This window comes from Erythrolamprus reginae, chromosome 2 (assembly GCF_031021105.1).
Source record: "Erythrolamprus reginae isolate rEryReg1 chromosome 2, rEryReg1.hap1, whole genome shotgun sequence".
Taxonomy (NCBI): Eukaryota; Metazoa; Chordata; class Lepidosauria; order Squamata; family Dipsadidae; genus Erythrolamprus; species Erythrolamprus reginae.
The window spans coordinates 46,500,774-46,524,678 of NC_091951.1; the positions used below are offsets into that span (position 1 = coordinate 46,500,774).

Here is a 23,905-nt window from a genome sequence, read left to right on the forward strand (position 1 = left end):
TGTGCTCTTTCATATTCACCTGGGTCACATTTAATGTTGTTTTCACCAAACCATTGATGAATTGCTTGGATAAGACGTTTACCCTCAACAAATTCTTGCTTAAAGCCTCTCAAACGCAGATTAGCTCTCCTTTGTCTGTCTTCCAAATTATTTATACGTAGTTCCTGGCGACCTTTTCCCTCTTCCAGTTTCACAATTCTCAGATCTTGTGTTTTCGACTGCTCTTTTAAATCTGTTACACCAGCACTGACGACAGCTATTGCCTTTTGCATCTGTTTGAGTAGCTGCCCCATATTTGCAAATGCCGTTAACAGTGAATCCATTTTTTCCTCCAAATCCGGAGTAGTCGCCATCTTTACTTTGTTCTCTCTTTTTCCCCTACTCATGTTTAAAACTGCAGCTTGCTCCTTCTTTGCTTCTTTTTTGTAAAGTTTTCAAAAACTCCGTTCAGTCCTCTCCCCCTCAATCCACTTTTCACCAAGCCAGAGAGGGTTGTCAGGGATTAACTTTCACTTTTCCTAATTCACATTAGGGAGCTCTCTGTAGAGGCATCTATCTATTCCGACGCATGCGCAAATCCCCCTCCTCATCCGGGATCTGATCCTGGATGAGGAGGCTGACCTGGCATGTGTAACTGAAACCTGGCTGGGCCTGGAGGGAGGAGTTCCTCTCTCTGAAATCTGCCCAACCGGGTTTCAGATATGGCACCAGCATCGACCCCAGGGAAGGGGGGGAGGAGGGGCTATTATAGCCAGGGAAAGCCTTTGCCTGCATAGACTTGTTGCTCCAGAGATTGCGGGTTGTGAGTCCCTCTTGGTGAAGTTGGACTTAGGGGTTCAGGTGGGCTTGTTTCTCACCTACCTGCCTCCCAGCTGCGTGTCAAAAGCCCTGTCTGTGCTACTCAAGGAGGTGTCCGGGTTGGCGGTGGGGTTTCCCAAACTTATTGTCTTGGGGGACTTTAACCTGCCGTCACTCGGCGAAACCTCTGGACTGGCACAGGAGTTCATGGCCACCATGACAGCCATGGACCTGACTCAAGTACTACAGGGTCCGACTCACGAGGGGGGGCACACACCCGATATGGTATTCCTCTCTGAGCAATTGAGTAATGGTCTGAGACTAGGGAGTCACTACTCACAGTCACTCACTCCCTCATCACCTCAAGACTCGACTACTGCAACGCTCTCTACATGGGGCCACCTCTGAAAATTGTTCGGAGCCATGAGAGCAATCATGGGCTTCCCTAGGTATGCCCATGTTTCATCAACACACCGCGGCCTGCACTAGCTGCTGATCAGTTCCCCAGTCACAATTCAAAGTGTTGGTTTTGACCTATAAAGCCCTACATGGCATCGGACCAAAATATCTACAAGACCGCCTTCTGTCCATGAATCCCAGCGGCCGATTAGGTCCCAAAGAGTTGGCCTCCAGGTCCCATCGACTACATAATATCGGTTGGCAGGGCCCAGGGGAAGAGCATTCTCTGTGGCAGCCCCAGCCCTCTGGAATCAACTCCCTCCAGAGATTCTAACAGCCCCCACCCTCCTCACCTTCCGTAAAATGAGGAAGACTCACCTCTGTCACCAGGCGTGGGGATGATTACCTGCCCTCTTCGTTGTGTTTTCTGACCTCTGTTGTATGATGAACTGGGTTGAATGTTTACGATTGTGTAGTCGGTGATTTTATGACACTGTTTATGTTTATTAATGTTTTTCAATTGGCTTTTAAATGTTATTATTAGATTTGTAATATATTGTATTATTGTTTTGTTGTGAGCCACCCCGAGGCTTTGGAGATGGGCGGCATACAAATCTAATAAATTATTATTATTATTATTATTATTATTATTATTATTATTATTATTATTATTATTATTATTATTATTTATTGTCCCCCCCGGACCCAGAACTAATATTGACAACTGAGCTGCAAACCAACATGAGGCTCTCACATCTTGACAAATGTGCCCTCCAAATCCTTCCACACATCTTATTTTTATACATTTTTAATTAAAGAAACTAATAAATTTAATACATGAGTATAATACATGGCTAGAACAAAACCACACAATTGATATTGAATTAATTGCACATATGTGCTAGTCATTTCCAGCTCTAAGGGTGGTGCTCACCTCCGTTTCAAACCCGAAGAGTCAGTGTTGTCCAAAGACGTCTTTGTGGTCATATGGCTGGCATGACTAAACTGAATAGTCTAACACAGTTACTTTCTCACCAAATGGGCTCCCTTTTTTCCTACTTGCATTTTTACATGCTTTGAACTGCTAGGTGGACAGAAGCTGGACAAGTAACGGAATATTTAATTAAGTTTTCCTAACTTTTTAACTTTACATCTCATTCAAATGTACCTTTTTTTTGTGCATTTTCAAGTCAATGACTATGGAGTGTGCTGAAGTGCTTCCCACACTCTATGCATTTATATGGCTTGTGGACCTTTGATGGGATTTAAGAGCACCACTTGTTCTGAAGTTTTTTCCACACTCCACGCATTTATATGGCTTCTCCCCTGTGTGGATCCTTTGATGTGAATTAAGACTACCATGTTGCCTGAAGCCCTTTCCACACTCCATGCATTTATATGGCTTCTCCCCTGTGTGGATCCTTTGATGGCATGTAAGAAAACTGCTTGTTCTGAAGCTCTTTCCGCACTCCACGCATTTATATGGCTTCTCCCCTGTGTGGATCTTTTGATGGGAAGTAAGATTACTATGCTGGTTGAAGCCCTTTCCACACTCCACGCATTTATATGGCTTCTCCCCTGTGTGGATCTTTTGATGGGAAGTAAGATTACTATGCTGGTTGAAGCCCTTTCCACACTCCATGCATTTATATGGCTTCTCCCCTGTGTGGATCCTTTGATGGGACATAAGATCACTGCTTGTTCTGAAGCTCTTTCCACACTCCACGCATTTATATGGCTTCTCCCCTGTGTGGATCCTTTGATGGGAAGTAATATTACTATGCTGGTTGAAGCCCTTTCCACACTCCACGCATTTATATGGCTTCTCCACTGTGTGGATCCTTTGATGTGAATTAAGACCACCATGTTGGCTGAAGCCCTTTCCACACTCCATGCATTTATATGGCTTCTCCCCTGTGTGGATCCTTTGATGGACTTTAAGATCACTGTTATTTCTGAAGTCCTTTCGACACTCCATGCATTTATATGGCTTTTCTCCTGTATAGATCCTTTTATCAACAGTCTTCTTTCCATGTTGATTGCATTTATCTGATATCTCTCCAATGTGAAAACCTTTCTGTGAGTCAAGAGATTCATTTTCTTGAGAAAGTCTGAATATGCAATTTTTCTCTTTGTCTTTGCATAGATTGGCTCGTATTTTGGCTTGTGATGTACAGTGTCCATTGACATATAATGTGTCTTTGACAAATCTTACACCTTTCCCAATATATTTCTTCCTTAATTTTCCTTGTTGATCAATAATGTCCTGCCTTGAAGCAACTATAGAAAATGAGCTTTCCTTATTCCCATTATTTGACAGATTTATCTCCTGCCTGTGGAATTCTGTTTGAATTTCAGGTTTCTTCATTTCGTCTCCTTGTCCAAACACCTTGATCAGTTCTCCAGAGAATGTATTGTAATTCTCATTATCACCTTCAAATGGAAAGAGAAATGAAAATGAGAAAGGTTAGGGGAAAGATCACTCTGTCGGAAGTCATATTAATTGCCTTCTTAATTGGGCAAAATTCTATATATATACTGCATATTTGTATGCTAATAATGGCATGGTATAGAAATGATAATATATCTATTGAAAAAGACATTAAATCAAAAAAATTGAATGATATGGAAGCATATGTGGAAAAATAGTTGAAATCTGCCTGATTGAGTTTGCCATTACCTCAAACTAAGGAATTACTTTGTCTCTAAAATATTTAAATAGAAATATAAGACCAAATTCGATAAGATACATCTCAGCAGAATGCCATAGACCTATTTCCTTTTCAGGTTTAGTAGAAAACCAGAACTTTTCCTTCTCCTTCTGAAGAGGGGATATCTATTTAGAGATGTTTTCATAAGAATTGACTAATGACATTAACCACAAAATGTCTTCCTGAACTCTCTGACTGGAGAATAGGAAACCCTTACCAAGAGAGGCCACATTCCTATAATTCTCCAGCATGACTTCCCGATACAGAGTTTTTTGGTGAGGATCCAGCTGAGACCACTCGTCCTCTGAGAAATAAACAGCCACCTCCTCAAAGGGCAGAAGACCCTTCTGAAAAGGGAAAAAAGTACAAAACAGACTGAGGAGGGACTGTAGGATCTTTCCTATTGCTTAGAAATTCCCAAAGCAAACATATACACTAAGATAAGTGGCTATGCTTAGTAAGAATCTGTGGTTCAAATGACAAAATGGGTGAACGAAAAGCATTTGAGTAAAGAAATATTTCAGGCAGGCTTTATCAACTTGAATGATTCGATAGGACTTTCAGTGTCATGCAGATTAAACAAGCTCTGTTCCTTTCTGGATCAACTGAACGTCCAAACAGCCAGCCAGGCAGCCAACCATCATCAAAACACTCTTCCTTCTGGATCTATTAATTCATCCATAATCAAAAGACGCTCAGGGTCTTGAGATAATCAGTGGGCAGGTGGGCCTTGGAAAACCCACTGATCAGTGATACTAACCCTTCAGAAATGTCTCTGTAGGCAAATTAATTCTTTGTAGTGTTTTATGAAATGACTTATGTTGCCCTGAGAAGGAGCAATCCTGCTCATGCCCAATAATTTAATGGAAGTGCTGGGACAGCTAAACCAGGGGTCTGTCTGGTGTGCCATCAACATCCAGAGACTCTGTCCCTCCTCAGGTTGCAAGGAGGTATTGGCAGCCATTGCCTGGCATGTAAATAAGAAAATGGAGAACGAGTATTGCATTGGCAGTTCTATGTTAGCAAATACTTCAGAAGAGAAGGATTTAGGGGTAGGGATTTCTGACAGTCTCAAAATGGGTGAACAGTGCAGTCAGGCAGTAGGGAAAGCAAGTAGGATGCTTGGCTGCATAGCTAGAGGTATAACAAGCAGGAAGAGGGAGATTGTGATCCTGCTATATAGAGTGCTGCTGAGACCACATTTGGAATACTGTGTTCAGTTCTGGAGACCTCACCTACAAAAAGATATTGACAAAATTGAACGGGTCCAAAGACGGGCTACAAAAATGGTGGAAGGCATAAAACGTATCAGAAAAGACTTAATGAACTCAATCTGTATAGTCTGGAGGACAGAAGAGAAAAGGGGGACATGATCGAAACATTTAAATATGTCAAAGGGTTAAATAAGGTCCAGGAGGGAAGTGTTTTTAATAGGAAAGTGAACACAAGAACAAGGAGACACAATCCGAGGTTAGTTGGGGGGAAGATAAAAAGCAACATGAGAAAATATTATTTTACTGAAAGAGTAGTAGATCCTTGGAACAAACTTCCAGCAGACGTGGTTGGTAAATCCACAGTAACTGAATTTAAACATTCCTGGGATAAACATATATCCATCCTAAGATAAAATACAGAAAATAGTATAAGGGCAGACTAGATGGACCATGAGGTCTTTTTCTGCCACCAGTCTTCTATGTTTCTATGTCTTCTGCAGAAAACATTTCTTAGCCTTTTGCAAAACTGGATTGTGCTGCTGCTTGGAATTTAAGCCCTAGCCCCAAAACAAGCCAGCGTTCAGAGTGTCATCAGAGAGGGTGGGGCAGTGGGCATGGCCTTCATTGGAGGAGGGGAGCACGTGCGTGGGGCCCAATGGTGTCTGGAAGCAACTGCAGCCTGTGGGGGAGTGAGGGGAGGCAGGCCCTCACTCCCACCATCTGTCTTTGCTGGTGCGGAGTGTGGCACCACCCCTCTCCCACCACTATCCTTGCCACATAGCAGCAGCAGTGGCAGAGGTGCAGCTGGGGAGGAGGAGGTATGCTATCTGGCCTACAAGATGTACCGTATGGATCATGTACCTTCCATACCCCCACCCCCACTTCTCTAGTTGCTGGTGCCTTGGTGAGGCGAGGGAAGCCAATTGGCGGGGTGCAGAGGAGCCACCCCTCAACCCGTGCATTTTCAGCCCCCACCGTCCAACCTATTCCTCCAGTTCTGTCCCACAATCCGCAAAGGAAGAAGGCAGGCCATCAGCTCCACCATCTCTCTTTGCGTGGTAGAACTGGAGGACGAGAATGGAAGGCAGGGGCTGGGAATGCAGGGGGTGGCCCCACCCCTGCCCCACCACTTTCCTTGCCACATAGCAGCAGCACTGGCAGAGGGGCAGCTGGGGTGGAGGTATGCGATCTGACCTACAAGATGTACCGTATGGATCATGTGCCTTCCATACCCCCACCCCCACATCTCTAGTAGTTGTTGCTGGTGCCTTTTTGAGGGGAGGGAAGTGCCATCCCACAGCCCGTACATGTTCAGCCCCCACCGTCCAACCTATTCCTCCAGTTCTGCCGCCCAATCTACAAAGAAAGTTGGGCGGTGTGCTCATGACTGAAAACGGTGGGGCTTTTCAACCCTCACTTCAGAAGGAAGGAGAAGGAGGAGGGAAAGGGAGACCAGTAGCTTGAGGGCTGCCTCTTCTGCAGCTGCTCCCTGGGGTTGTTCTCAGAAACCCTGCACAGAAGGAAGGCTCTGTTTCTTTCAGATTTGTCCCAGCCCTCCATCCTCTCTGAACCTTGGCCTCCCTCTTTGGAGGTGATAGAGGGAAAGGCTAGGCTAAAGAAGATGAGGAATAGGGGAGAGAAGCCGCACAGCGAAGGACAAGGGGCTCATCCACACCTGCATAAGACCTCTCGGGTGAAACAGCATGCACAAACTAAAGTGTAAGTGGGGCTACCTTTGAAAAGTGTTCGGAAACTTCAGATCGTGCAGAATGCGGCCGCGAGAGCTATCGTGGGGCTTCCTAGATTCGCCCACGTTTCTACAACACTCCATGGCCTGCACTCGCTGCCGATCAGTTTCCGGTCACAATTCAAAGTGTTGGTAATGACCTTTAAAGCCCTTCATGCCATTGGACCAGAATACCTCTGGAACCGCCTGCTACCGCACGAATCCCAACGGCTGATAAGGTCCCACAGAGTTGGCCTTCTCCGGGTCCCGTCGACCAAACAATGTCGTTTGACGGGCCCCAGGGGAAGAGCCTTCTCTGTGGCGGTCCCAGCCCTCTGGAATCAACTCCCCCCGGAGATTAGAACGGCCCCCACCCTCCTTGTCTTTCGCAAGTTACTCAAGACCTACCTATATCGCCAGGCATGGGGGAATGAAGACATCTCCCACAGGCTTTCTTATATTTTATGTTTGGTATGTATGTATTGTTTGGTTTTTAAATTGTTGGGGTTTTTTAATGTAATTTTATTATTAGATTTGTTCCATTGTTATACTGTTTTTATTGTTGTTGTGAGACGCCCCGAGTCTTCGCAGAGGGGCGGCATACAAATCTAATACATTGAATTGAATTACAGTGATCCCTCGATTAGCACGGTCTCGATTAGTGCGAAACGCTACAACACGGTTTTTCACAAAATATTAATTAAAAAATACTCCACGGTTTTTTTGCTATACCACGGTTTTTCCCACCCGATGACGTCATACGTCATCACCAAGAGTCACTTCTCTGTCTCTTTCTCTTTCTTTCCTGTCACTATGCTTCAATCATTTTCTCATTTCTCTTTTTTTCTCCCCTTTTTTCTATCATTTCTCTCTCTTTCTTCCTCTCTCACACTCTCTTCCTCCCTTCTCTCTCCCCCCCTCCACTTGCCCACGAGAAGAAAAAAAGCAACCTCTGCCGGGCAGCTCCCCTTGTGCCCCCGCTTTGTGCCTGCCTCTTTTGGGGATTTTTTTTTCTTTTCTTTTTTGCGCTGGCGGCGGGAGCTGTTGGGGAGGGCTCTGCCGGGAAGGCCTCTCAGCTGCAGAGCCGAATGGGGGCGGAGGCAACAGCGGAGCCCGGCGCTGGGGCCATGCGAGGCTGTTCATCCAGGGGGGCGTGGACTGGCAAGTCGCCCTCCTTTCTCTCTCTTTCTCTCTCTTATACCACACCGGTAACAGGGAGAGAAAGAGAGAGAGCGGAGGGCACCTTGCCGGTCCACGCCCCCCTAGATGAGCGGCTCCGCATGGCCCCAGCGCCGCCCAGGCAAAGGGGAAACCCCAAGATCGCTTGCCGCTTGCCGTATTGCAGCGAAGGAGGCGAAGCAAGGCTCCAAGCTGCAATACGGCAAGCGGCAAGCGATCTTGGGGTTTCCCCTTTGCCTGGGCGGCGGGAAGACCAAGGGAAGGTTCCTTCAGCCGCCCAACACCTGATCTGCTCCGCAGCGCGGCAGCAGCGAGGAGCCGAAGATGGGGTTTCCCCTTTGCCTTTACCCCATCTTCGGCTCCTCGCTGCTTCCGCGCTGCGGAGCAGATCAGCTGTTGGGCGGCTGAAGGAACCTTCCCTTGGTCTTCCCCGCCGCCCACACGCAAACTCCACCATCTGCGCATGTGCGGCCATGAAAAAAATGGCGCGCATGCGTAGATGGTGTTTTTTACTTCCGCACCACTATAACGCGGAAATCGATTAGCGCGGGAGGTCTTGGAACGTAACCCCCGCGCTAATCGAGAGATCACTGTATTTCCAACTTAGGAGCAGGGCCGAAATCAAAACAAAGCGCTGTAAGATCATGCACCCTTCCCATCTGTTGCCCCCTTTTGGGAAATGTTTCACCACCACTGGTGTTATTCAGATTACATCCTAGCGTATCTCCTCCACCCGCCCCCGAACAAGGATCAGAATGCTGGCAGTAATAAGGCAAAAGGGGTGAGTTTTGGGATGGGTTTGCAGGTATTATTCGCTTTTGCATTGATTCCTATGGGAAAAATTGCTTCTACTTACGAACGTTTCTACTTAAGAACCTGGTCACGGGACGAATTAAGTTCGTAAGTAGAGGTACCACTGTACTAGTCTTAAAAAACTTTCCAAAAAAGAATCTCCAACCAAAAGTAGAACGCAAAATGGTAGAAGATGCCACGTGTAGTTCTGAGTGGAAACGATGGGGCTTTTCAACCCTCATTTGAGAAGGAAGGAGAAGGAGGAGGAGGGAAAGGGAGAGCAGTAGAAACATAGAAACATAGAAGTCTGACCTCATGGTCCACCTAGTCTGCCCTTATACTATTTCCTGTATTTTATCTTACAATGGATATATCTTTATCCCAGGCATGTTTAAATTCAGTTACTGTGGATTTATCTACCACGTCTGCTGGAAGTTTGTTCCACGGATCTACTACTCTTTCAGTAAAATAATATTTTGTCATGTTACTTTTGATCTTTCCCCCAACTAACTTTAGATTGTGTCCCCATGTTCTTATGTTCACTTTCCTATTAAAAACACTTCCTTCCTGGGAAGGGCTGCCTCTTCTGCAGCTGCTTGAGGGCTGCCTCTTCTGCAGCTGTTCCCTGGGGTTGCTCTCGGAAACCCTGCATGGAAGGAAGGCTGTGTTTTCTTTCAGATTTGCCCCCGCCCTCCATTCCCCTTGAACCTTGGCCTCCCTCTTTGGAGGTGATAGAGGGAAAGGCTAGGCTAAAGCCCAGGAGAAACAGGGGAGAGAAGCCGCACAGCGAAGGACAAGGGGCTCGCTCGCCTCTCCATGAGACTTCTCGGGTGACGTGGCATGCAAAAATTAAAGTTTAAAAGGCATTATTTCCAAGTTAGCAGCAGCGCCAAAATCAAAACAAAGCACTGCAAGTACATACGCCCTTCCCATTTGTTGCCTGCTTTGGGGAAAACGTTTCACCACCACTGGTGTTATTCAGATTACATCCTGACATGTTTTGGACAGGGGAAGGCGCAGCTGGAGGTGGGCGAGGAAGGCCAGCTCCCCTTCCCCTATGGTTCTCCAAAGCCCATGAGGTTTTCCGTACAGAAGCAGATTGCTTCCCACAGGGTTGACCTCAACACCCACTTCAGACATCAAACGGGAGAGTGTTGTTCTTTTGCTCCAGGGCCTTTGAAATCCCCCTTTCCTTTTTTATTTTTCTGCCTTAAAATTCTGGACTATCAGTGCTGCTCTCAGCCAACCTACTGGGCTACTTTTGCCTGGCGTAGTGTGCAGGGGCCAAGATCTGCAACCTCCAGAGCTCCATCTGCCGGCCTGCCAGGACCCCTTGGCCAGCGGCCACTTTTTGAGTCACTCTGCATCACTCACCGCCACTTTTGGGCTACTCCGCACCTTCCTGCAGGTCTACTTTGGGCTATGTCTTTACCTAGAATTGTTCTGGCTCTGGCCCAGATGGAGGCAAGCAGCTGGTGGGATGGAGAGGGCAGGGCCACCAAAATAAGACACCCCCGACAATAAGGCTGAGTGCTATTTCGGGACTTAAGAGAATATAAGACTGGGTTTTATTTTCGGGTAAACATGGTAATTAGCGAAAGAGTTTTCTTTTTTAAAATAATAGTCTTAAAAAACAATCCTGAAAAGAATCTCCAACCAAAAGCAGAAGGCAAAATGGTAGAAGACACCACATATAGTTCTCTAACAGTTTTTAGTTTTTAGTGACTGTTCAAAGTTATACAGCAGCAAATAAATGACATGCCCATTTTTCAAACTTATGACTGTGCTTCCTGTGCTATGTTCATCCTCTGATTTCTTGCCAGAAATGGAAAATATAAATTTAGTAAATGATTGTTCTTCTCTTACCTGATTTAGAGGTTCATTCCTGGTTTCTGCTCCCCCCAAACAAAGAGATAACTTTCTTCGATTCTTCCCTGTGAGAAAAACAGAATTTCCAAAAGCTTAATTAGTAAAATGGAAGGAGGTATGCTGTAGAGGAAAGAACATAGAAAAGATGAGACATTTAGAAATTCTCAAAGGGGGGGAAGAACCTTATATTACCTCCTGAGGTGTCCTGATTTGGATCTGCCTGAGAGATCTCCCTGAAAAATTGCTCTTGTGGGAGATTTGATGGATGCCTCTTTCTCTCAGAATGTCGGATCTCCTCTGCAAAGGACTTGAAATAAGAGAAAAGAAGGAACAAACACCACAAATTATAAAGAGGCTTCTTTTCCAGTGAACACCATTGCAAATCACTGGGTGCTGATCAATTAGCCTGGGAAGTAAGAAAGAAATCACTGTGCAAAATCTTTCTTCTAGGATGGATATGAGAACTATCTGCCCCGAGTCTATGGAGAGGGGCGGCATACAAATCTATAGGCCTCCAGGGCAATCTGAGGATTATGACAACAAGATGGTGGATGAAATTACCCAAGAGGCAGTAAAGGGAGATATTGTGGTTATGGGTGATTTCAATATGTATGACATTAACTGGAATATCCCTAGTGCCCTTACATGTAAAAGTAAGAATATATAGAGGCCCTTAATTAAATAATTAATTAAAATAAATAAAATAAATAAATAAATAAGTAAATAAATAAAATAAGTAAATAAATAAAATAAGTAAATAAATAAAATAAGTAAATAAATAAAATAAGTAAATAAAATAAGTAAATAAAATAAATAAATAAATAAAATAAGTAAGTACGGTAAGTAAGTAAATAAATAAATAAATAAAATAAATAAATAAATAAAATAAACTATACAAAGTTTAGTGAAGTATCACCACATACTGTAGTATGAATGTCAGGAAAGTCTAGTAAGAAGACATCAAAATTTGAATACATTGATCCAAAGGCAAAGATTTAGTGTATAATATAATGCCTGAACAAGGAGAAGACATCTTGAAGAGTTTAAAATTTATATTAAATTATAATGTAAAATTAACCTTTTATAAAATGATGTATCCTTCTACTAAACACTGATAAACGACTAAAGATATATATTTAAAAATTCAAGCAAATGTTTGAAATTTAAATGTAAAAAAGCAACTTTTGGCAAAGCAAAGAAATACAAGGGCAAGATTTATATTTTACTGCAGGAAAATCTCAAAGTGGGTATGAAAATCAAACTAAAAACTTTTCTTTTAGGTTTAATACACAAAGAGATTTAAAAGCAATCTTGAATTTTGCTGTTATATGTTCTGAGAGCAGGAAGAACGCTTTATGCATAAAAGCTGAATGATACTTTACTTGCCACAATGGAAAAGGTTTTGGGAAAACTGATGAAACTAGCAGAGATGGAAAAATCAATTGCTTTAGTAAAAGAAAAGACCACACTCAACTTTCTTTCTACTTTGGAACCACTGCTCGGTTTTATTCTTAAGAAGGAAAAACATGAAACCTCGATTGATTTTTGTTCACTACCTAAGTTTGTTATTACAGAGTTTGCTAGTATTAAATATGTAAAAGGAAAACATTGATCCTGTAATGTTACCATTTTATGTGACCGCAAAAAAAAAAGACAATGATTTTCTTTCTTCCCCTCCCCTTTCATCTATAAATCAGTTTGTTGAAGTTTATGAAAACATAGAAACATAGAAGTCTGACGGCAGAAAAAGACCTCATGGTCCATCTAGTCTGCCCTTATACTATTTTCTGTATTTTATCTTAGGATGGATCTATGTTTATCCCAGGCATGTTTAAATTCAGTTACTGTGGATTTATCTACCACGTCTGCTGGAAGTTTGTTCCAAGGATCTACTACTCTTTCAGTAAAATAATATTTTGTCATGTTGCTTTTGATCTTTCCCCCAACTAACTTCAGATTGTGTCCCCTTGTTCTTATGTTCACTTTCCTTCTAAAAACACTTCCCTCCTGGACCTTATTTAACCCTTTAATATATTTAAATGTTTCGATCATGTCCCCCCTTTTCCTTCTGTCCTCCAGACAATACAAATTGAGTTCATCAAGTCTTTCCTGATACGTTTTATGCTTAAGACCTTCCACCATTCTTGTAGCCCGTCTTTGGACCCGTTCAATTTTGTCTATATCTTTTTGTAGGTGAGATATAAAAAAGGGAGCTATAAATAAAATAGATGTAGTTGTGGAGGATAAAGGACAAACAAATAATGATAATAATGTTCTTAGGGTAATGTGCACAAATGCTCGAAGCTTGAGCAACAAGCTCTGTGAGTTAATGGCCATAATATCTAGAGATAATTTGGATCTGGTTGCTGTAACTGAGACATGGTTTAAGTACTTCATTAATGGGAAATATCCATACCAGGATATACATTGTATAGGAAGGATAGAGTAGAGAGAAGGGGAGGTGGAGTAGCCATTTATGTTAAGGAAAGTCTAAAAGCAACACTAATTCAAAACACATGTAAAGAGCTGGAGACTCTCTGGATTTGCATGCAACCTAAAGAGGGTTCTGTCATTAGATGTGGGGTGATCTATAGGCCTCCAGGGCAATCTGAGGATTATGACAACAAGATGGTGGATTAAATTACTCAAGTGGCAGTAAAGGGAGATATTGTGGCTATGGGTGATTTCAATATGCATGACATTAACTGGAATATCCCTAGTGCCCTTACATGCAAAAGTAAGAATATATAGAGGCCCTTACGGGAGCAGCTCTGGCACAGCTGGTTAAGACGCCAACTAGAGTGGAGAATATTCTAGATTTAGTTTTTACGAATGGGAATTGGGTTCAGAGGTTAAGGTGGGAGAAAAATTAGGTTGCAATGACCACCTATGTTTGTGGTTTGTTGTAAAAACTGATTGTAAGCAATCCTATACTACAACCAAAGTATTGGGTTTCAGAAAAACAAATTTCAATAAAATGGGGAAATATTTAAAGAATGAATTAAAGGGCAGGGATAAAATGGCAGGAGCAAGCGCCCAGTAGACTGTATTTAAAAAGGCCATCTTAAAAGCCACTGGTTGTATGTAAGGCAAATAACTAAAGGTAAAAGGAAGAAGAAACAGCTATGGTTTAGTAATAATGTAAGGGCTATAGCAGTGGTTCTCAACCTGGGGATCTGGACCCCTTTGGGGGTTGAATGACCATTTCACAGGGGTTGCCTAAGACCAGGGGAAAAGACAAAATCCCCATGATGTTAGGAACTAAAGCTTTTATTCTGGCACCTTGGAACAGATTTTTACAATCCAACCAATCAGGCATTTACAGTGGGGGTGTCCCTCTGACCTTCCTGCCAACCAGCTTAGTGCTCTGTTGGGAGAATTGGCGCTAGACCTATGATTGGGTGTCACCACAACATGAGGAAGTGTATTATGGGGTTGCGGCATTAGAAAGGTTGAGAACCACTGGGCTATAGTCAATTAAAAAAGTCTGCCTATAGGAGGTATAAAGAGCCTGGAAGTATAGCTGATAAAATGAGACAGAAGGAGGCAAAACAGATAATATATGCTGCTAATGCCTCAAAAGAGGAAGAAATTGCCAAATCTGTAAAGAAGGTGGATAAAACCTTCTTCAGATATATTAGTGATAGGAAGAAGAAAAACTGCAGCACCACAAAGCTTAGTACCAGGAATAATACATGCATTGATGGGAATAAGGAGGTCGCTGACCATTTCAATAGTTACTTCTGTTCAGTTTTCTCAAAAGGCAGCTTACAATTTAATACTATGGGTGGATATAGCATTGCTTCCAGCTGTAGGGATTCAGCTCCAGTGATCTCAGAGGCCAATGTCTTAGAAGACCTTGAGCGATTAAAGATAAATAAGGCAATGGGTCCAGATGGCATCTTCCCCAGAGTTCTTAAAGAACTCAGATATGTGACTGCTACCCCCCTGACTGATTTGTTTAACCAATCACTTTTAACAGATGTTCATGATGATTGGAGAATGGCCAGTGTTGTTCCTATCCACAAGAAGGGCAGTAGAGAAGAAGCTAGTAACTACAGGCCAATTAGCTTGACATCACTTATAATTAAAATGATAGAGACTCTACTCAAAAAGAGGATAAATCAGCACCTAAAAACCAATAACTTATTGGACCCAAACCAGCATGGCTTTACTGAGGGCAAATTATGTCAGACTAATCTCATTGATTTCTTTGAATATGTCACAAAGGTGTTGGATGAAGGTGGTGCTGTGGACATTGCCTATCTGGCCTTCAGCAAAGCCTTTGATACGGTTCCACATAAAGAGCTGATAGATAAATTAGTGAAGATTGGACTTAATCCCTGGATAGTTCAGTGGATTTCAAGCTGGCTGAAGTATAGACATCAGAGAGTTATTGTTAATGGCGAGTATTCTGAGCAGAGCCTGGTTACAAGCGGTGTGCCACAAGGGCCTGTTCTGGGTCCTATTCTTTTTAATATATTTGTGAGTGATAGGGAAGGTTTGTCTATTTGCCGATGACTCTAAAGTATGCAATAGGGTTGATATTCCTGGAAGAGTCAGTAATATGGCAAATGATTTAGCTTTACTAGATAAGTGGTCTAAGCAATGGAAACTGCAGTTTAATGTTTCCAAATGTAAAATAATGCACTTGGGCAAAAAGAATCCTCAATCTGAGTATTGTATTTACAGTTCTCTGTTAGCAAATACGTCAGAAAAGAAGGATTTAGGGATAGTGATTTCTGACAGTCTCAAAATGGGTGAACAGTGCGGTCAGGCAGTAGGGAAAGCAAGTAGAATGCTTGGCTGCATAGCTAGAGGTATAACAAGAAGGAAGAGGGAGGTTGTGATCCCGCCGTATAGAGAGCTGTTGAGACCACATTTGGAATACAGTAATACCTCATGATACGAACTTAATTGGTGCAAGGAGGAGGTTCGTAAGACGAAAGGTTCGTAAGACGAAACATTGTTTCCCATAGGAAACAATGTAAAGTCAATTAATCCGTGCAACCAAAAAACCCCCCGCAAAAAAAACGGCTTTGCGGCTGTTTTAAAAGGTCGCAGCCGGCCTGGGGGGCTTCCCAGCACCCCCCCAAACCCCGAACCCCGAACCTGAAAGTTCGGCAAAAGTTTGGGGTTCGGGGGGGTGCTGGCAAGCCCCCCAGGCCGGCTGCGACCTTTTAAAACACCCGCGCCGCTTTGCAGCTGTCTCCTGAAGCCGAACGCTAAAGACGAACTTCCGCGTTCGGCTTCGGGAAACAGCTGCGAAGCGGCGCGGATGTTTTAAAAGGTCGCAGCCGGCCTGGGGGGCTTCCCAGCAACCTTCCGAACCGAACCCGGGGTTCAGCAAAATTTTGCCTCTTCTTACGAACTTTGTTCGAGTTACGAACAGGCGTTCGGGAGGCTTCTGGGAAGCCCCGCCGCTCGGCTGTTACCTTTTAAAACAGCCGCGCGGCTTCCCAGCAGTCTCCGAACGCCGGTTCGTAACTCGAAAAAAGTTCGTAAGAAGAGGCAAAATTTTGCTGAACCCCGGGTTCGTATCACGAGTTGTTCGTAAGACGAGGGGTTCGTATCTTGAGGTACCACTGTACTGTGTTCACCTACTGTGTTCACCTGTACTGTGTTCACCTACAAAAACATATTGATAAAATTGAATGGGTCCAAAGACGAGCTACAAAATTAGTGGAAGGTCTTAAGTATCAAACTTATCAAGAAAGACAATGAACTCAATCTGTATAGTCTGGAGGACTAAAGGGAAAGGGGGGGCATGACCGAAACATTTAAATATGTAAAAGGGTTAAATAAGGTTCAGGAGAGATGTGTTTTTAATAGGAAAGTGAACACAAAAACAAGGGGACACAATCTGAGGTTAGTTGGGGGAAAGATTAGAAGTAACGTGAGAAAATATTATTTTACTGAAAGAGTAGTAGATGCTTGGAACAAACTTCCAGCAGACTTGGTTTGTAACTCCACAGTAACTGGGATAAACATATATCCATCCTATGGTAAAATACAGGAAATAGTATAAGGACGGACTAGATGGACCATGAGGTCTTTTTCTGCTGTCAATCTTCTATGTTTCTATACTTCTTTTTCTTCCCTTCCAACCCTCCATTTCTTACCTTTTTTCACTTTTCTGTTTTATATTTTGATAAGTTTAATAAAATTATGAAAAGGATACAAAAATGTGAATATATTGTCTGTTATATTCAGCTGATTCTGGAGTCCCAAGAGGAAGTCCTCTCACCTGCAACTCAACCTGCTCCTCCTTCTCCTCCTCCGCCTGACTCAGGAGGAAGCCTTCCACCAGGGCCACCGCCTGGGAGGTGGTCTCTGCTCCACACTCCCGCACCCAGCTCTCCATCTGCAGGGGCAGAAGCGCCAGGAACTGCTCCAGAACAACCAGGTCCAGCATCTGCGCTTTTGTGTGCTTGTCTGGCCTCAACCATCCACTACAAAAGTAGTGGAGTCGGCTGCAAAGTCCTCGGGGACCCTCATCCTCCTGATATTGGACACTCCTGAAATTCCAAGCCTGACCTCGTGAATGGATGGTTCCGTCTTCCAGCATCTTCTGCCCAGTTCTTGCCGAGATCTCCCCGTGGATTCCAGACTGAGCACCGGAAGGGCCTTTTCCAGTTCCCTCACTTGCTAAAGGAAGGCTTGCCATTCTTTCTCTGTCCTATAACACAATTATAAATTAATGCAAGGAAAATTGTGCATCTCCAAATGCTTTTTTCATTTCTTAGAAGAAATATCCATCCGGTTCATTTCCAATAAAGGAGGAAGGCACTGGAAATAAAATGGAGGCTGGAGGCTGATTGGAAAGAAAGCATCCCTTTATTGTTGAAGCAGATTACAGTGGTGGGATTCAGCGGGTTCTCACCAGTTCTGGGAATGAAGATCTCAGAGTGTCCTTCCCTTGCCACACCCACCAAGCCACGCCCATTAAGCCACACCAAGCCCACCAAGCCACAGCCACAGAACTGGTAGTAAATATAGTTGAATCCCACCACTAAAGCAGAACCACCAGTTACATGTGATTCCAGGACAGCTGACATGGGTGGATTTTATACCTTCTGAATTTCTATGTGGTCATGTAGGGGTCATGTTTGGCTCTATAGACAAAAGGGGAAATTGCAAATCCTAGCTGTTTGTCTGAACTAACTTTATCAATCTTTGGCTTAATTGTGTTGCTTCTCTGAGCTTTCTGCCTGACCCAGTCTTTCTGAATGGACTACCAAATCTGCATTTCTAAAAGCTGGCCTCCTCAGTTTCCGCTTGGGGAAAGGAGGCTGAGGTTGGTTTCTGGCTCCCTTAAGAACAGGTTTCCCATTACTCCCTTAGGGGAAATATAATATTCTGCTTCTTTTTAATATTCTCCCAAATATATCATTCTTCAGGGTAGGGTTGGATTCCCACATATGCAAAGCAATGTTCAGTTAGAGATGGGAATACCTAAAATATTCTTAGTCAAAGAAATAACATTCTCTCTAAAGATGAACAAATGACCTCAATTTTGTGATTCTCCTATAGGAGGGGCCCGCAATCCGCAGTTCTGGGGCCCCATGCGGATTTTTGGGCCTGTGGTTCCCTGTTCCATCACTGGCTAGCCCCTCCCTACCCTCATCTGGGCTGAGAAGGGTGAAAATGTAGAAGTAGCCAGGACTGATTCTCCAGCGTTGGTTGAAGAACGATCTCCACCCCTAGTGGAGACTTCCCTGGGGGGACCCTCCTCCCCATCTTGTGACTCCCTGGCTAGGAGGGTGTGCACAAACAGGAAAACTCATAATAATAATAATAATAATAATAATAATAATAATAATAATAACAACAACAACAACTAATAACAATAATAGTTGTTGTTGTTATTATTATTATTATTATTAATTAGATTTGTATGCCACCCCTCTCTGAAGACTCGGGCGGCTCAAGCGAGCAACAAAACGCAGTAAAAGTGCATGGGGCCAGCTGACCGTTCGCTTAAGGAGGGTCTTTGAACGTGGCTATTGTCCTGCCTAAGGATCCGGCCATTACTTTGTTGTGTCTCCCCTCGCCACCCAGCACTTTGGCTCAGCGGTGGCAGCATATACTCCAGCCTAAACCGCCATGAAGCAAATTGTTTGATGCTTTGGCGCTCACTTAAGGGTCTCTACGCATGCGCTCAGATGGAGAGAAAGAGGGAAAAGAAAGAGAGATACCTGTTTCCCATAGAAAATAAAATATACAGAGCCACAAAACCTGGGTAGGCATAGCTGGAAGGGGGTCATGTGATTTGTTGGGACTGAATGACATAGAGTTGGCCATGCCCACCCAGGTTTTGTGGTTACCAGTCTTTGTTTTCTGTAGGAAATGGCTCCAAATGGCTCTTTGAGTGTTTAAGGTTGACGACCCCTGTCTTATAGAAAGGAAAATATATTGAAACAACCAGAAAGTAGTGTATTTGACCACATCAACATTTTTCAAAATACACAACATAGCATGAAACCTCAGTTCACATAAAATGAAATGCCAGTCAATTGATCCTGGTTTAGGATGCTGGTTTACTACCTTCCTAAGACAAACTGAACTGCAGGGGATCCAAACCTAGTTTAGTGAGAATACAGGCATCATCTTTCGCCTCTCTTCCTTCCAAACATATTCCTTACTTCCTGCTTGAGATTTGCCATGCAAGCTCTCCACCTACACAGGAGCTTTCAGCAGCAAATGGGGAATGAAAGACTCTCCAGGTTCCCCATTCCCACCTTCATTTCTGAGGCTCTCCATTCATTCCCGAGGGCAGCGTGCGGGGTCTCTGCTTCCCCCCTCGTGCCTGTAACACTCATGGGAAAGGGCGGCTAGGCGGGAGGGAAACTTGGGGTCTGGGGGTGGGTGTCTCCAACTCCTAAAACTCAACAAGCTGAACCTGGATGAGCCACGTGTCTCTTCAACCCTTTCTGGGAGTGAGAACCCTCCGCCTCCCTTTCTATGGGAAGAACGTCTACCCCCACACAGACCCACACACACATACTTCCCCCATTTCTGAACCTTCAAGACCTTCGGGACGCATTTCTAACTCACCGCAGAGCTCAAAAGGGTTAAAGAGGGAGAGAGTCCAGTATCCTAGAAAGGCAAAAACTGAATGATGTCATTTCCTTCCCAACTTGTAATAGGCGCTCAAAGCTGAAGTCCCGCCCCCCGTGGGGGATTTTCTGTTTACGGAAGATTCTCATGCGAAGAGCGGAGAAATGTCGCATTACCTTTTTTTTCTTTTTAAAGAAAAGCTTTTATTTTTTTTCCAGTCTCCATATATACGTCCATGCATATACTATGAATCATAGCAAGATATGAATAGTTACACATTTCTATCCAATAAACCAGACCAATTTTTGCCAGACTGTTTTCCCTCAATATTTTATATCACTGCCCTCTTTCTCCCTCTCTTCCCTCTACTCTCTTTCTCTTCCTCCCCTCCCCTTTTCCCTTCTCTACTTCCTCTTCCTCCCTCTTATCCCTTCCCTGAGTAGTTCTAATTCAATAATTTTATAGGAAGCACACTGGTTACATATAACCCTACTTTAGTTAATCATAGGTGCCACTTTTAAACTTGTACTTTTTCTTTATCCCTATCTATTTTCATATCTGTACAAATAATATATACTGCTACCACCTTCATTTACTGCCTAATTTTGACACCTGGGACTAGCGCCTTTAATTCTCCATTTTCCTCTCTTTATTACTTAACTTCTTTACATATTCATTTTTTCTGCAATCATAAAATTTCACCCATACATTATAATACTGTATTCTGAATCTTCCATATCTTTTTCATTGTCAATATAGTGTTCCCTCGATTTTCGCGGGTTCGAACTTTGGGGAAAGTCTATACCACTGTTTTTCAAAAATATTAATTAAAAAATACTTTGCGGGTTTTTCCCCCATACCACGGTTTTTCCCACCCGATGACGTCATATGTCATCGCCAAACTTTCATCTGCCTTTAATAAAGATTTTTTAAAATAAACTTTAATAAATAAACATGGTGAGTAATGATCTAAGTGGTTGCTAAGGGAATGGGAAATTGCACTTTAGGGGTTTAAAGTGTTAAGGGAAGGCTTGTGATACTGTTCATAGCTAAAAATAGTGTATTCACTTCCACATCTCTACTTCGCGGAAATTCAACTTTCGCGGGTGGTCTCGGAACGCATCCGCCGTGAAAATCGAGGGAACACTGTACTACCATCTTAATGCTGCCACTTTTACTGCCTAATTTTGACACCTGGGTCTACCGCCTTTAATTCTCCAATTTCCTCTCTTTATTACTTAACTTCTTTACATATTTTTCTGTAATCATAAAATTTCACCCATACATTATAATATTCTGAATCTTCCTTATCTTTTTCATTGTCAATATATTCATCTCCACAAAGTCCTGTATTTTCTTAATTACCTTTCCTTCAGAAGGGGCTTTTGTTGCTCTCTGATTTTGTACAAATGCAATTCTTCCTTCTGTAATTATGTGAATAATTAAATATATCTTCTTTATTAAATTTCTCTGATAGTGCTGTATATTTCTGGTTTCAGTTTTATACTCGTTTCACCATTTTTTAAATCCACATTTGAATTGAGTTCCAATATGCTTGAGCTTCTGCACATGTCCACCCATATGATAAAAGAACCCCCTTATTTGTTGACTTTTCCAACATTTTATAGATTTATCTTTAAATATTTTAGCTATCCTTTCTGGTGACATGTGCCATCTATAAAACATTTTATATACAGTTTTTGTGTATGCTTTGCCATTGTTAATTTACAGTATAATTTTTTCCCCAAAGCTGTTGCCATTTATCCATATTCTGTCTGGGCCAATAACGGGTAGGCTACTGCCCGGACGGGGGAGAACGCAGTGGCATAATAAAAATGGAGCTCCACCCCCGAACACCCAATTTGCACTGAAAGATGTTGAAAGAAAATGCACAAGCCACATCCACAGTGTGGCAATAAAAACTTCGGTAGCCCTTCACTGCCCGGTACCGATGACAAATAAAGAGCCACACATGCTGAGAATTGTCATACTGGCAGCTTCTCTCTAATAAGCTGCTGATAAGAAAACCCCAAGCTGCAAACCCGAGGGGTATACATTGTAGTCCGTGAAGGTTCTCTGGCATCTTGGAATACACTTACTGTTCAGCAAAAAGGTCCAATGCATAACACAGGTTTGGAGGGGAAGGTTTGGAACCCAGAAAGTCCTCTCAGGTCCGATTCTCCAGTGTTCATTATGGGGAACCTTATCTGTCATGCCCACTTTCCCTTAGAAAGTCCCTTATATACTGGCAAGGCGCAGCCAAGTGTCCCATAGATCTATTAACACCAAGAACCCTTCCTTTTCAGCTATTCATGCCTAGACCACATTCTCCTGATCCTTGCATCTAACAGGGGCTCCTGCTCTACTAATTTCCCCTCATCCTCTGACACACTCAATACCATAACTAGGAGTCCTACAGTCTCTGGTGGTTCCCCAGTCTCTAACTCCCCTTCACTTTCACTCTCAGAATCAGATGGCAAGAAAACGGGCCTGTGATGCCAGTATTTATCCGTCTCTTATTCCTCAAAATCTCTGACCAGCTGAGCCAGACAAGGCCCACTCACAATAATCCAGTTCTATAGTATGGCTGAAATTTCTTGCCCATTTTATCATTGTGTCTTTCACTTATTAAACAATTATACAATAATTATACAGATTTTCAATTGATCTTTCATCTGTTCCTGTATCTCATTTAATTCTATAATTTCTAAATACCATTTTAACATCCTTATCATATCTTGGCTGGATTCTCATATACCAATCTATCCCTTGTTCCTCCCGTTCTTACATTGCAATTCCAACTTGGCTGTTAAAATACCCTTGTACTGCGGAACATTTCCCCAATTAAGTCTAATTGGGTGAATTAGTGCTTTTGTTATAATCAAAATGGTATTTTCAGATAGTGTTTCTGGTATGGTTGCAGCACGTGACAGGAACAGTGATGAGGGGCCAGGGCCTTCAGCACTTCCTGTCAGGAATGACACAGCATGTCCAGGGCTCACCCAATCAGGACAGGACGCAGCATGTCCAAGGTTCAGCCAATCAGGACAGGACACAGCAGGTCCAGGGCTCAGCAAATCAGAGGCAGAGATGAAACCTCTTCTGGATGTCAGAGTGCAAAGGTCAAGGAAGAGACGCCTGATTGGCTGAAAGAGGGGTCATTCATAGGTAATGCTGTTGGGTCATTGGATCATGACCTCATACTATTTAACGGTGCGGCATACCCCACCTTGTTTATTTATTTATTTATTAATTATTTGGATTTGTATGCCGCCCCTCTCCGAAAACAGAAACAACACCGTTTGTTGTATAATTAATTTGTCTTGTCTCTTGCTTTTCGGTTTTGGATTTAAACAGTTACTTTCTTGATTTTGCTAATGTTTTTGGCTCCTCCAGTTAATTTATTGAGGACTTCATCTAAGAACTCTGTCTACAACTAGTAACTTTTACAGTGTTATCTTTGCTCTGGGATTTGAGCCAAATGAAAAAATGTTGCTTGGTTTTTCTTCTCTCCCTGAAAAAACTCTTTGAAGGCTTTTACTTTATTGAACATTTTGTATATATTAAATCCTGTTATGAACTAGACAAATTGTGTACATCTAATTATTGGGGCCAACACCAGGAAAGAACCCTAGTACTTAAAAAAAAAACCTCACTAATTACAGTGTTTACCCGAACATAAGACTCAGTCTAAGAGAATATTTCTTAGGCCCCGAAATAGCACACAGGCTTATTTTCCGGGGTGTCTTATTTTTTTCACATACAGGAGGGGCAACTTTACAGGAGTCCCAACTTTTCAGCTCACCCCGGCCTCCACCTGTCCTGCTTGCTGGCCCTGCTGCTGCCGGGATACATTTGGACGCTGGCTGCCAAGTGACTACCGCTGATCTACTTCCAGTACTGCTTTCGGCTATTCTGATGGGCTGCTCCTGTCGGCTGCAGGGCAAGATATCCCAGATCTATGACTTCCAGAGCGCCCCCCTGCTGCAGGTGGAGCTGCGATGCCCATGCTGCCTCCCAAAGCAAGCCCTTGAGCCCAGGGCCAGGTCAATACCAGGCTAAGTCATAGCCCGCAGTAGATTTGCAGGAAGGCGTTCTGCAGCTCAAAGGCGGAGGTTGGTCAGCCAGTGTGGTTCCACCAAGGGCCGCTGGCAAAA

At 43.2% G+C, this 23,905-nt stretch overlaps 1 pseudogene; it reads right to left on the reverse strand.

Annotated features, from left to right (window-relative positions):
- Nucleotides 1–1,992: 1,992 nt before the first annotated feature.
- LOC139160362 (zinc finger protein 721-like) overlaps nt 1,993–23,905 on the reverse strand; it is a 94,844-nt pseudogene continuing 72,931 nt past the window's right edge.